Genomic DNA, 11,979 nt, shown 5'->3' with positions numbered 1-11,979 from the left:
TCGAAAGAGATGGCACAAAGTAACGTCTCCGGAGAGCAAATCAAAGAGCGAGAAGTGGCGCAGATGTTTCGAGACAGTGACTGTTTAACGAAGGGTCGCAGCATTTTCGAACGCCTCTTGAAAGGCCTGCGCCTCTTATTTGCAACTTTAAGGCGATGCAGTTGAAGCTGAAATTTAGTATACCTGTTTCCACATCATGTTCTCCTGATATATTGGCCAAAATCTGGCGAATATTTTCAGAATGCACCAAATTGGGCTTTGTAACAGGAGAACATGCCGTCGAAAGAGATGGCACAAAGTAACGTCTCCGGAGAGCAAATCAAAGAGCGAGAAGTGGCGCAGATGTTTCGAGACAGTGACTGTTCAACGAAGGGTCGCAGCATTTTCGAACGCCTCTTGAAAGGCCTGCGCCTCTTATTTGCAACTTTAAGGCGATGCATTTGAAGCTGAAATTTAGTATACCTCTTTCCACATCATGTTCTCCTGATATATTGGCCAAAATCTGGCGAATATTTTCAGAATGCACCAAATTGGGCTTTGTAACAGGAGAACATGCCGTCGAAAGAGATGGCACAAAGTAACGTCTCCGGAGAGCAAATCAAAGAGCGAGAAGTGGCGCAGATGTTTCGAGACAGTGACTGTTTAACGAAGAGACGCAGAATTTTCGAACGCCTCTTGAAAGGCCTGCGCCTCTTATTTGCAACTTTAAGGCGATGCCTTTGAAGCTGAAATTTAGTATACCTCTTTCCACATCATGTTCTCCTGATATATTGGCCAAAATCTGGCGAATATTTTCAGAATGCACCAAATTGGGCTTTGTAACAGGAGAACATGCCGTCGAAAGAGATGGCACAAAGTAACGTCTCCGGAGAGCAAATCAAAGAGCGAGAAGTGGCGCAGATGTTTCGAGACAGTGACTGTTTAACGAAGGGTCGCAGCATTTTCGAACGCCTCTTGAAAGGCCTGCGCCTCTTATTTGCAACTTTAAGGCGATGCAGTTGAAGCTGAAATTTAGTATACCTGTTTCCACATCATGTTCTCCTGATATATTGGCCAAAATCTGGCGAATATTTTCAGAATGCACCAAATTGGGCTTTGTAACAGGTGAACATGCCGTCGAAAGAGATGGCACCAAGTAACGTCTCCGGAGAGCAAATCAAAGAGCGAGAAGTGGCGCAGATGTTTCGAGACAGTGACTGTTTAACGAAGGGTCGCAGCATTTTCGAACGCCTCTTGAAAGGCCTGCGCCTCTTATTTGCAACTTTAAGGCGATGCATTTGAAGCTGAAATTTAGTATACCTCTTTCCACATCATGTTCTCCTGATAAATTGGCCAAAATCTGGCGAATATTTTCAGAATGCACCAAATTGGGCTTTGTAACAGGAGAACATGCCGTCGAAAGAGATGGCACAAAGTAACGTCTCCGGAGAGCAAATCAAAGAGCGAGAAGTGGCGCAGATGTTTCGAGACAGTGACTGTTTAACGAAGAGACGCAGAATTTTCGAACTCCTCTTGAAAGGCCTGCGCCTCTTATTTGCAACTTTAAGGCGATGCATTTGAAGCTGAAATTTAGTATACCTCTTTCCACATCATGTTCTCCTGATATATTGGCCAAAATCTGGCGAATATTTTCAGAATGCACCAAATTGGGCTTTGTAACAGGAGAACATGCCGTCGAAAGAGATGGCACAAAGTAACGTCTCCGGAGAGCAAATCAAAGAGCGAGAAGTGGCGCAGATGTTTCGAGACAGTGACTGTTTAACGAAGAGACGCAGAATTTTCGAACGCCTCTTGAAAGGCCTGCGCCTCTTATTTGCAACTTTAAGGCGATGCCTTTGAAGCTGAAATTTAGTATACCTCTTTCCACATCATGTTCTCCTGATATATTGGCCAAAATCTGGCGAATATTTTCAGAATGCACCAAATTGGGCTTTGTAACAGGAGAACATGTCGTCGAAAGAGATGGCACAAAGTAACGTCTCCGGAGAGCAAATCAAAGAGCGAGAAGTGGCGCAGATGTTTCGAGACAGTGATTGTTTAACGAAGAGACGCAGAATTTTCGAACTCCTCTTGAAAGGCCTGCGCCTCTTATTTGCAACTTTAAGGCGATGCATTTGAAGCTGAAATTTAGTATACCTCTTTCCACATCATGTTCTCCTGATATATTGGCCAAAATCTGGCGAATATTTTCAGAATGCACCAAATTGGGCTTTGTAACAGGAGAACATGCCGTCGAAAGAGATGGCACAAAGTAACGTCTCCGGAGAGCAAATCAAAGAGCGAGAAGTGGCGCAGATGTTTCGAGACAGTGACTGTTTAACGAAGGGTCGCAGCATTTTCGAACGCCTCTTGAAAGGCCTGCGCCTCTTATTTGCAACTTTAAGGCGATGCATTTGAAGCTGAAATTTAGTATACCTCTTTCCACATCATGTTCTCCTGATATATTGGCCAAAATCTGGCGAATATTTTCAGAATGCACCAAATTGGGCTTTGTAACAGGAGAACATGCCGTCGAAAGAGATGGCACAAAGTAACGTCTCCGGAGAGCAAATCAAAGAGCGAGAAGTGGCGCAGATGTTTCGAGACAGTGACTGTTTAACGAAGAGACGCAGAATTTTCGAACTCCTCTTGAAAGGCCTGCGCCTCTTATTTGCAACTTTAAGGCGATGCCTTTGAAGCTGAAATTTAGTATACCTCTTTCCACTTCATGTTTTCCTGATATATTGGCCAAAATCTGGCGAAAATTTTCAGAATGCCCAAAATTGGGCTTTGTAACAGGAGAACATGCCGTCGAAAGAGATGGCACAAAGTAACGTCTCCGGAGAGCAAATCAAAGAGCGAGAAGTGGCGCAGATGTTTCGAGACAGTGACTGTTTAACGAAGAGACGCAGAATTTTCGAACTCCTCTTGAAAGGCCTGCGCCTCTTATTTGCAACTTTAAGGCGATGCATTTGAAGCTGAAATTTAGTATACCTCTTTCCACATCATGTTCTCCTGATATATTGGCCAAAATCTGGCGAATATTTTCAGAATGCACCAAATTGGGCTTTGTAACAGGAGAACATTCTGTCGAAAGAGATGGCACAAAGTAACGTCTCCGGAGAGCAAATCAAAGAGCGAGAAGTGGCGCAGATGTTTCGATACAGTGACTGTTTAACGAAGAGACGCAGAATTTTCGAACGCCTCTTGAAAGGCCTGCGCCTCTTATTTGCAACTTTAAGGCGATGCCTTTGAAGCTGAAATTTAGTATACCTCTTTCCACATCATGTTCTCCTGATATATTGGCCAAAATCTGGCGAATATTTTCAGAATGCACCAAATTGGGCTTTGTAACAGGAGAACATGTCGTCGAAAGAGATGGCACAAAGTAACGTCTCCGGAGAGCAAATCAAAGAGCGAGAAGTGGCGCAGATGTTTCGAGACAGTGATTGTTTAACGAAGAGACGCAGAATTTTCGAACTCCTCTTGAAAGGCCTGCGCCTCTTATTTGCAACTTTAAGGCGATGCATTTGAAGCTGAAATTTAGTATACCTCTTTCCACATCATGTTCTCCTGATATATTGGCCAAAATCTGGCGAATATTTTCAGAATGCACCAAATTGGGCTTTGTAACAGGAGAACATGCCGTCGAAAGAGATGGCACAAAGTAACGTCTCCGGAGAGCAAATCAAAGAGCGAGAAGTGGCGCAGATGTTTCGAGACAGTGACTGTTTAACGAAGAGACGCAGAATTTTCGAACTCCTCTTGAAAGGCCTGCGCCTCTTATTTGCAACTTTAAGGCGATGCCTTTGAAGCTGAAATTTAGTATACCTGTTTCCACATCATGTTCTCCTGATATATTGGCCAAAATCTGGCGAATATTTTCAGAATGCACCAAATTGGGCTTTGTAACAGGAGAACATGCCGTCGAAAGAGATGGCACAAAGTAACGTCTACGGAGAGCAAATCAAAGAGCGAGAAGTGGCGCAGATGTTTCGAGACAGTGACTGTTTAACGAAGAGACGCAGAATTTTCGAACGCCTCTTGAAAGGCCTGCGCCTCTTATTTGCAACTTTAAGGCGATGCCTTTGAAGCTGAAATTTAGTATACCTCTTTCCACTTCATGTTCTCCTGATATATTGGCCAAAATCTGGCGAAATTTTTCAGAATGCACAAAATTGGGCTTTGTAACAGTAGAACATGCCGACGAAAGAAATGGCACAAAGTAACGTCTTCGGAGAGCAAATCAAAGAGCGAGAAGTGGCGCGTATGTTTCGAGACAGTGACTGTTTAACGAAGAGACGCAGAATTTTCGAACGTCTCTTGAAAGGCCTGTGCCTCCTATTTGCAACTTTAAGGCGATGCATTTGAAGCTGAAATTTAGTATACCTCTTTCCACTTCATGTTCTCCTGATATATTGGCCAAAATCTGGCGAAATTTTTCAGAATGCACAAAATTGGGCTTTGTAACAGTAGAACATGCTGACGAAAGAAATGGCACAAAGTAACGTCTTCGGAGAGCAAATCAAAGAGCGAGAAGTGGCGCGTATGTTTCGAGACAGTGACTGTTTAACGAAGAGACGCAGAATTTTCGAACGTCTCTTGAAAGGCCTGTGCCTCCTATTTGCAACTTTAAGGCGATGCATTTGAAGCTGAAATTTAGTATACCTCTTTCCACATCATGTTCTCCTGATATATTGGCCAAAATCTGGCGAATATTTTCAGAATGCACCAAATTGGGCTTTGTAACAGGAGAACATGCCGTCGAAAGAGATGGCACAAAGTAACGTCTCCGGAGAGCAAATCAAAAAGCGAGAAGTGGCGCAGATGTTTCGAGACTGTGACTGTTTAACGAAGAGACGCACAATTTTCGAACTCCTCGTGAAAGGCCTGCGCCTCTTATTTGCAACTTTAAGGCGATGCCTTTGAAGCTGAAATTTAGTATACCTCTTTCCACTTCATGTTTTCCTGATATATTGGCCAAAATCTGGCGAAAATTTTCAGAATGCACAAAATTGGGCTTTGTAACAGGAGAACATGCCGTCGAAAGAGATGGCACAAAGTAACGTCTCCGGAGAGCAAATCAAAGAGCGAGAAGTGGCGCAGATGTTTCGAGACAGTGACTGTTTAACGAAGGGTCGCAGCATTTTCGAACGCCTCTTGAAAGGCCTGCGCCTCTTATTTGCAACTTTAAGGCGATGCAGTTGAAGCTGAAATTTAGTATACCTGTTTCCACATCATGTTCTCCTGATATATTGGCCAAAATCTGGCGAATATTTTCAGAATGCACCAAATTGGGCTTTGTAACAGGAGAACATGCCGTCGAAAGAGATGGCACCAAGTAACGTCTCCGGAGAGCAAATCAAAGAGCGAGAAGTGGCGCAGATGTTTCGAGACAGTGACTGTTTAACGAAGGGTCGCAGCATTTTCGAACGCCTCTTGAAAGGCCTGCGCCTCTTATTTGCAACTTTAAGGCGATGCATTTGAAGCTGAAATGTAGTATACCTCTTTCCACATCATGTTCTCCTGATATATTGGCCAAAATCTGGCGAATATTTTCAGAATGCACCAAATTGGGCTTTGTAACAGGAGAACATGCCGTCGAAAGAGATGGCACAAAGTAACGTCTCCGGAGAGCAAATCAAAGAGCGAGAAGTGGCGCAGATGTTTCGAGACAGTGACTGTTTAACGAAGGGTCGCAGCATTTTCGAACGCCTCTTGAAAGGCCTGCGCCTCTTATTTGCAACTTTAAGGCGATGCATTTGAAGCTGAAATTTAGTATTCCTCTTTCCACATCATGTTCTCCTGATATATTGGCCAAAATCTGGCGAATATTTTCAGAATGCACCAAATTGGGCTTTGTAACAGGAGAACATGCCGTCGAAAGAGATGGCACAAAGTAACGTCTCCGGAGAGCAAATCAAAGAGCGAGAAGTGGCGCAGATGTTTCGAGACAGTGACTGTTTAACGAAGAGACGCAGAATTTTCGAACTCCTCTTGAAAGGCCTGCGCCTCTTATTTGCAACTTTAAGGCGATGCCTTTGAAGCTGAAATTTAGTATACCTCTTTCCACTTCATGTTTTCCTGATATATTGGCCAAATTCTGGCGAAAATTTTCAGAATGCACAAAATTGGGCTTTGTAACAGGAGAACATGCCGTCGAAAGAGATGGCACAAAGTAACGTCTCCGGAGAGCAAATCAAAGAGCGAGAAGTGGCGCAGATGTTTCGAGACAGTGACTGTTTAACGAAGAGACGCAGAATTTTCGAACTCCTCTTGAAAGGCCTGCGCCTCTTATTTGCAACTTTAAGGCGATGCATTTGAAGCTGAAATTTAGTATACCTCTTTCCACATCATGTTCTCCTGATATATTGGCCAAAATCTGGCGAATATTTTCAGAATGCACCAAATTGGGCTTTGTAACAGGAGATCATGCCGTCGAAAGAGATGGCACAAAGTAACGTCTCCGGAGAGCAAATCAAAGAGCGAGAAGTGGCGCAGATGTTTCGAGACAGTGACTGTTTAACGAAGGGTCGCAGCATTTTCGAACGCCTCTTGAAAGGCCTGCGCCTCTTATTTGCAACTTTAAGGCGATGCATTTGAAGCTGAAATTTAGTATACCTCTTTCCACATCATGTTCTCCTGATATATTGGCCAAAATCTGGCGAATATTTTCAGAATGCACCAAATTGGGCTTTGTAACAGGAGAACATGCCGTCGAAAGAGATGGCACAAAGTAACGTCTCCGGAGAGCAAATCAAAAAGCGAGAAGTGGCGCAGATGTTTCGAGACTGTGACTGTTTAACGAAGAGACGCAGAATTTTCGAACTCCTCGTGAAAGGCCTGCGCCTCTTATTTGCAACTTTAAGGCGATGCCTTTGAAGCTGAAATTTAGTATACCTCTTTCCACATCATGTTCTCCTGATATATTGGCCAAAATCTGGCGAATATTTTCAGAATGCACCAAATTGGGCTTTGTAACAGGAGAACATGCCGTCGAAAGAGATGGCACAAAGTAACGTCTCCGGAGAGCAAATCAAAGAGCGAGAAGTGGCGCAGATGTTTCGAGACAGTGACTGTTTAACGAAGAGACGCAGAATTTTCGAACGCCTCTTGAAAGGCCTGCGCCTCTTATTTGCAACTTTAAGGCGATGCCTTTGAAGCTGAAATTTAGTATACCTGTTTCCACATCATGTTCTCCTGATATATTGGCCAAAATCTGGCGAATATTTTCAGAATGCACCAAATTGGGCTTTGTAACAGGAGAACATGCCGTCGAAAGAGATGGCACAAAGTAACGTCTCCGGAGAGCAAATCAAAGAGCGAGAAGTGGCGCAGATGTTTCGAGACAGTGACTGTTTAACGAAGAGACGCAGAATTTTCGAACGCCTCTTGAAAGGCCTGCGCCTCTTATTTGCAACTTTAAGGCGATGCCTTTGAAGCTGAAATTTAGTATACCTCTTTCCACATCATGTTCTCCTGATATATTGGCCAAAATCTGGCGAATATTTTCAGAATGCACCAAATTGGGCTTTGTAACAGGAGAACATGTCGTCGAAAGAGATGGCACAAAGTAACGTCTCCGGAGAGCAAATCAAAGAGCGAGAAGTGGCGCAGATGTTTCGAGACAGTGACTGTTTAACGAAGGGTCGCAGCATTTTCGAACGCCTCTTGAAAGGCCTGCGCCTCTTATTTGCAACTTTAAGGCGATGCTTTTGAAGCTGAAATTTAGTATACCTCTTTCCACATCATGTTCTCCTGATATATTGGCCAAAATCTGGCGAATATTTTCAGAATGCACCAAATTGGGCTTTGTAACAGGAGAACATGCCGTCGAAAGAGATGGCACAAAGTAACGTCTCCGGAGAGCAAATCAAAAAGCGAGAAGTGGCGCAGATGTTTCGAGACTGTGACTGTTTAACGAAGAGACGCAGAATTTTCGAACTCCTCTTGAAAGGCCTGCGCCTCTTATTTGCAACTTTAAGGCGATGCATTTGAAGCTGAAATTTAGTATACCTCTTTCCACATCATGTTCTCCTGATATATTGGCCAAAATCTGGCGAATATTTTCAGAATGCACCAAATTGGGCTTTGTAACAGGAGATCATGCCGTCGAAAGAGATGGCACAAAGTAACGTCTCCGGAGAGCAAATCAAAGAGCGAGAAGTGCCGCAGATGTTTCGAGACAGTGACTGTTTAACGAAGGGTCGCAGCATTTTCGAACGCCTCTTGAAAGGCCTGCGCCTCTTATTTGCAACTTTAAGGCGATGCATTTGAAGCTGAAATTTAGTATACCTCTTTCCACATCATGTTCTCCTGATATATTGGCCAAAATCTGGCGAATATTTTCAGAATGCACCAAATTGGGCTTTGTAACAGGAGAACATGCCGTCGAAAGAGATGGCACAAAGTAACGTCTCCGGAGAGCAAATCAAAAAGCGAGAAGTGGCGCAGATGTTTCGAGACTGTGACTGTTTAACGAAGAGACGCAGAATTTTCGAACTCCTCGTGAAAGGCCTGCGCCTCTTATTTGCAACTTTAAGGCGATGCCTTTGAAGCTGAAATTTAGTATACCTCTTTCCACATCATGTTCTCCTGATATATTGGCCAAAATCTGGCGAATATTTTCAGAATGCACCAAATTGGGCTTTGTAACAGGAGAACATGCCGTCGAAAGAGATGGCACAAAGTAACGTCTCCGGAGAGCAAATCAAAGAGCGAGAAGTGGCGCAGATGTTTCGAGACAGTGACTGTTTAACGAAGAGACGCAGAATTTTCGAACGCCTCTTGAAAGGCCTGCGCCTCTTATTTGCAACTTTAAGGCGATGCCTTTGAAGCTGAAATTTAGTATACCTGTTTCCACATCATGTTCTCCTGATATATTGGCCAAAATCTGGCGAATATTTTCAGAATGCACCAAATTGGGCTTTGTAACAGGAGAACATGCCGTCGAAAGAGATGGCACAAAGTAACGTCTCCGGAGAGCAAATCAAAGAGCGAGAAGTGGCGCAGATGTTTCGAGACAGTGACTGTTTAACGAAGAGACGCAGAATTTTCGAACGCCTCTTGAAAGGCCTGCGCCTCTTATTTGCAACTTTAAGGCGATGCCTTTGAAGCTGAAATTTAGTATACCTCTTTCCACATCATGTTCTCCTGATATATTGGCCAAAATCTGGCGAATATTTTCAGAATGCACCAAATTGGGCTTTGTAACAGGAGAACATGTCGTCGAAAGAGATGGCACAAAGTAACGTCTCCGGAGAGCAAATCAAAGAGCGAGAAGTGGCGCAGATGTTTCGAGACAGTGACTGTTTAACGAAGGGTCGCAGCATTTTCGAACGCCTCTTGAAAGGCCTGCGCCTCTTATTTGCAACTTTAAGGCGATGCATTTGAAGCTGAAATTTAGTATACCTCTTTCCACATCATGTTCTCCTGATATATTGGCCAAAATCTGGCGAATATTTTCAGAATGCACCAAATTGGGCTTTGTAACAGGAGAACATGCCGTCGAAAGAGATGGCACAAAGTAACGTCTCCGGAGAGCAAATCAAAGAGCGAGAAGTGGCGCAGATGTTTCGAGACAGTGACTGTTTAACGAAGGGTCGCAGCATTTTCGAACGCCTCTTGAAAGGCCTGCGCCTCTTATTTGCAACTTTAAGGCGATGCTTTTGAAGCTGAAATTTAGTATACCTCTTTCCACATCATGTTCTCCTGATATATTGGCCAAAATCTGGCGAATATTTTCAGAATGCACCAAATTGGGCTTTGTAACAGGAGAACATGCCGTCGAAAGAGATGGCACAAAGTAACGTCTCCGGAGAGCAAATCAAAAAGCGAGAAGTGGCGCAGATGTTTCGAGACTGTGACTGTTTAACGAAGAGACGCAGAATTTTCGAACTCCTCGTGAAAGGCCTCGCCTCTTATTTGCAACTTTAAGGCGATGCCTTTGAAGCTGAAATTTAGTATACCTCTTTCCACATCATGTTCTCCTGATATATTGGCCAAAATCTGGCGAATATTTTCAGAATGCACCAAATTGGGCTTTGTAACAGGAGAACATGCCGTCGAAAGAGATGGCACAAAGTAACGTCTCCGGAGAGCAAATCAAAGAGCGAGAAGTGGCGCAGATGTTTCGAGACAGTGACTGTTTAACGAAGAGACGCAGAATTTTCGAACTCCTCTTGAAAGGCCTGCGCCTCTTATTTGCAACTTTAAGGCGATGCAGTTGAAGCTGAAATTTAGTATACCTGTTTCCACATCATGTTCTCCTGATATATTGGCCAAAATCTGGCGAATATTTTCAGAATGCACCAAATTGGGCTTTGTAACAGGAGAACATGCCGTCGAAAGAGATGGCACCAAGTAACGTCTCCGGAGAGCAAATCAAAGAGCGAGAAGTGGCGCAGATGTTTCGAGACAGTGACTGTTTAACGAAGGGTCGCAGCATTTTCGAACGCCTCTTGAAAGGCCTGCGCCTCTTATTTGCAACTTTAAGGCGATGCATTTGAAGCTGAAATTTAGTATACCTCTTTCCACATCATGTTCTCCTGATAAATTGGCCAAAATCTGGCGAATATTTTCAGAATGCACCAAATTGGGCTTTGTAACAGGAGAACATGCCGTCGAAAGAGATGGCACAAAGTAACGTCTCCGGAGAGCAAATCAAAGAGCGAGAAGTGGCGCAGATGTTTCGAGACAGTGACTGTTTAACGAAGAGACGCAGAATTTTCGAACGCCTCTTCAAAGGCCTGCGCCTCTTATTTGCAACTTTAAGGCGATGCCTTTGAAGCTGAAATTTAGTATACCTCTTTCCACATCATGTTCTCCTGATATATTGGCCAAAATCTGGCGAATATTTTCAGAATGCACCAAATTGGGCTTTGTAACAGGAGAACATGCCGTCGAAAGAGATGGCACAAAGTAACGTCTCCGGAGAGCAAATCAAAAAGCGAGAAGTGGCGCAGATGTTTCGAGACTGTGACTGTTTAACGAAGGGTCGCAGCATTTTCGAACGCCTCTTGAAAGGCCTGCGCCTCTTATTTGCAACTTTAAGGCGATGCAGTTGAAGCTGAAATTTAGTATACCTGTTTCCACATCATGTTCTCCTGATATATTGGCCAAAATCTGGCGAATATTTTCAGAATGCACCAAATTGGGCTTTGTAACAGGAGAACATGCCGTCGAAAGAGATGGCACCAAGTAACGTCTCCGGAGAGCAAATCAAAGAGCGAGAAGTGGCGCAGATGTTTCGAGACAGTGACTGTTTAACGAAGGGTCGCAGCATTTTCGAACGCCTCTTGAAAGGCCTGCGCCTCTTATTTGCAACTTTAAGGCGATGCATTTGAAGCTGAAATTTAGTATACCTCTTTCCACATCATGTTCTCCTGATAAATTGGCCAAAATCTGGCGAATATTTTCAGAATGCACCAAATTGGGCTTTGTAACAGGAGAACATGCCGTCGAAAGAGATGGCACAAAGTAACGTCTCCGGAGAGCAAATCAAAGAGCGAGAAGTGGCGCAGATGTTTCGAGACAGTGACTGTTTAACGAAGAGACGCAGAATTTTCGAACTCCTCTTGAAAGGCCTGCGCCTCTTATTTGCAACTTTAAGGCGATGCATTTGAAGCTGAAATTTAGTATACCTCTTTCCACATCATGTTCTCCTGATATATTGGCCAAAATCTGGCGAATATATTCAGAATGCACCAAATTGGGCTTTGTAACAGGAGAACATGCCGTCGAAAGAGATGGCACAAAGTAACGTCTCCGGAGAGCAAATCAAAGAGCGAGAAGTGGCGCAGAAGTTTCGAGACAGTGACTGTTTAACGAAGAGACGCAGAATTTTCGAACGCCTCTTGAAAGGCCTGCGCCTCTTATTTGCAACTTTAAGGCGATGCCTTTGAAGCTGAAATTTAGTATACCTCTTTCCACATCATGTTCTCCTGATATATTGGCCAAAATCTGGCGAATATTTTCAGAATGCACCAAATTGGGCTTTGT

Source organism: Andrena cerasifolii, chromosome 7 (genome assembly GCF_050908995.1).
Source record: "Andrena cerasifolii isolate SP2316 chromosome 7, iyAndCera1_principal, whole genome shotgun sequence".
Lineage (NCBI taxonomy): Eukaryota > Metazoa > Arthropoda > Insecta > Hymenoptera > Andrenidae > Andrena > Andrena cerasifolii.
The sequence above is the reverse complement of the archived record's forward strand: the minus strand, read 5'-3'. Positions refer to the sequence as shown.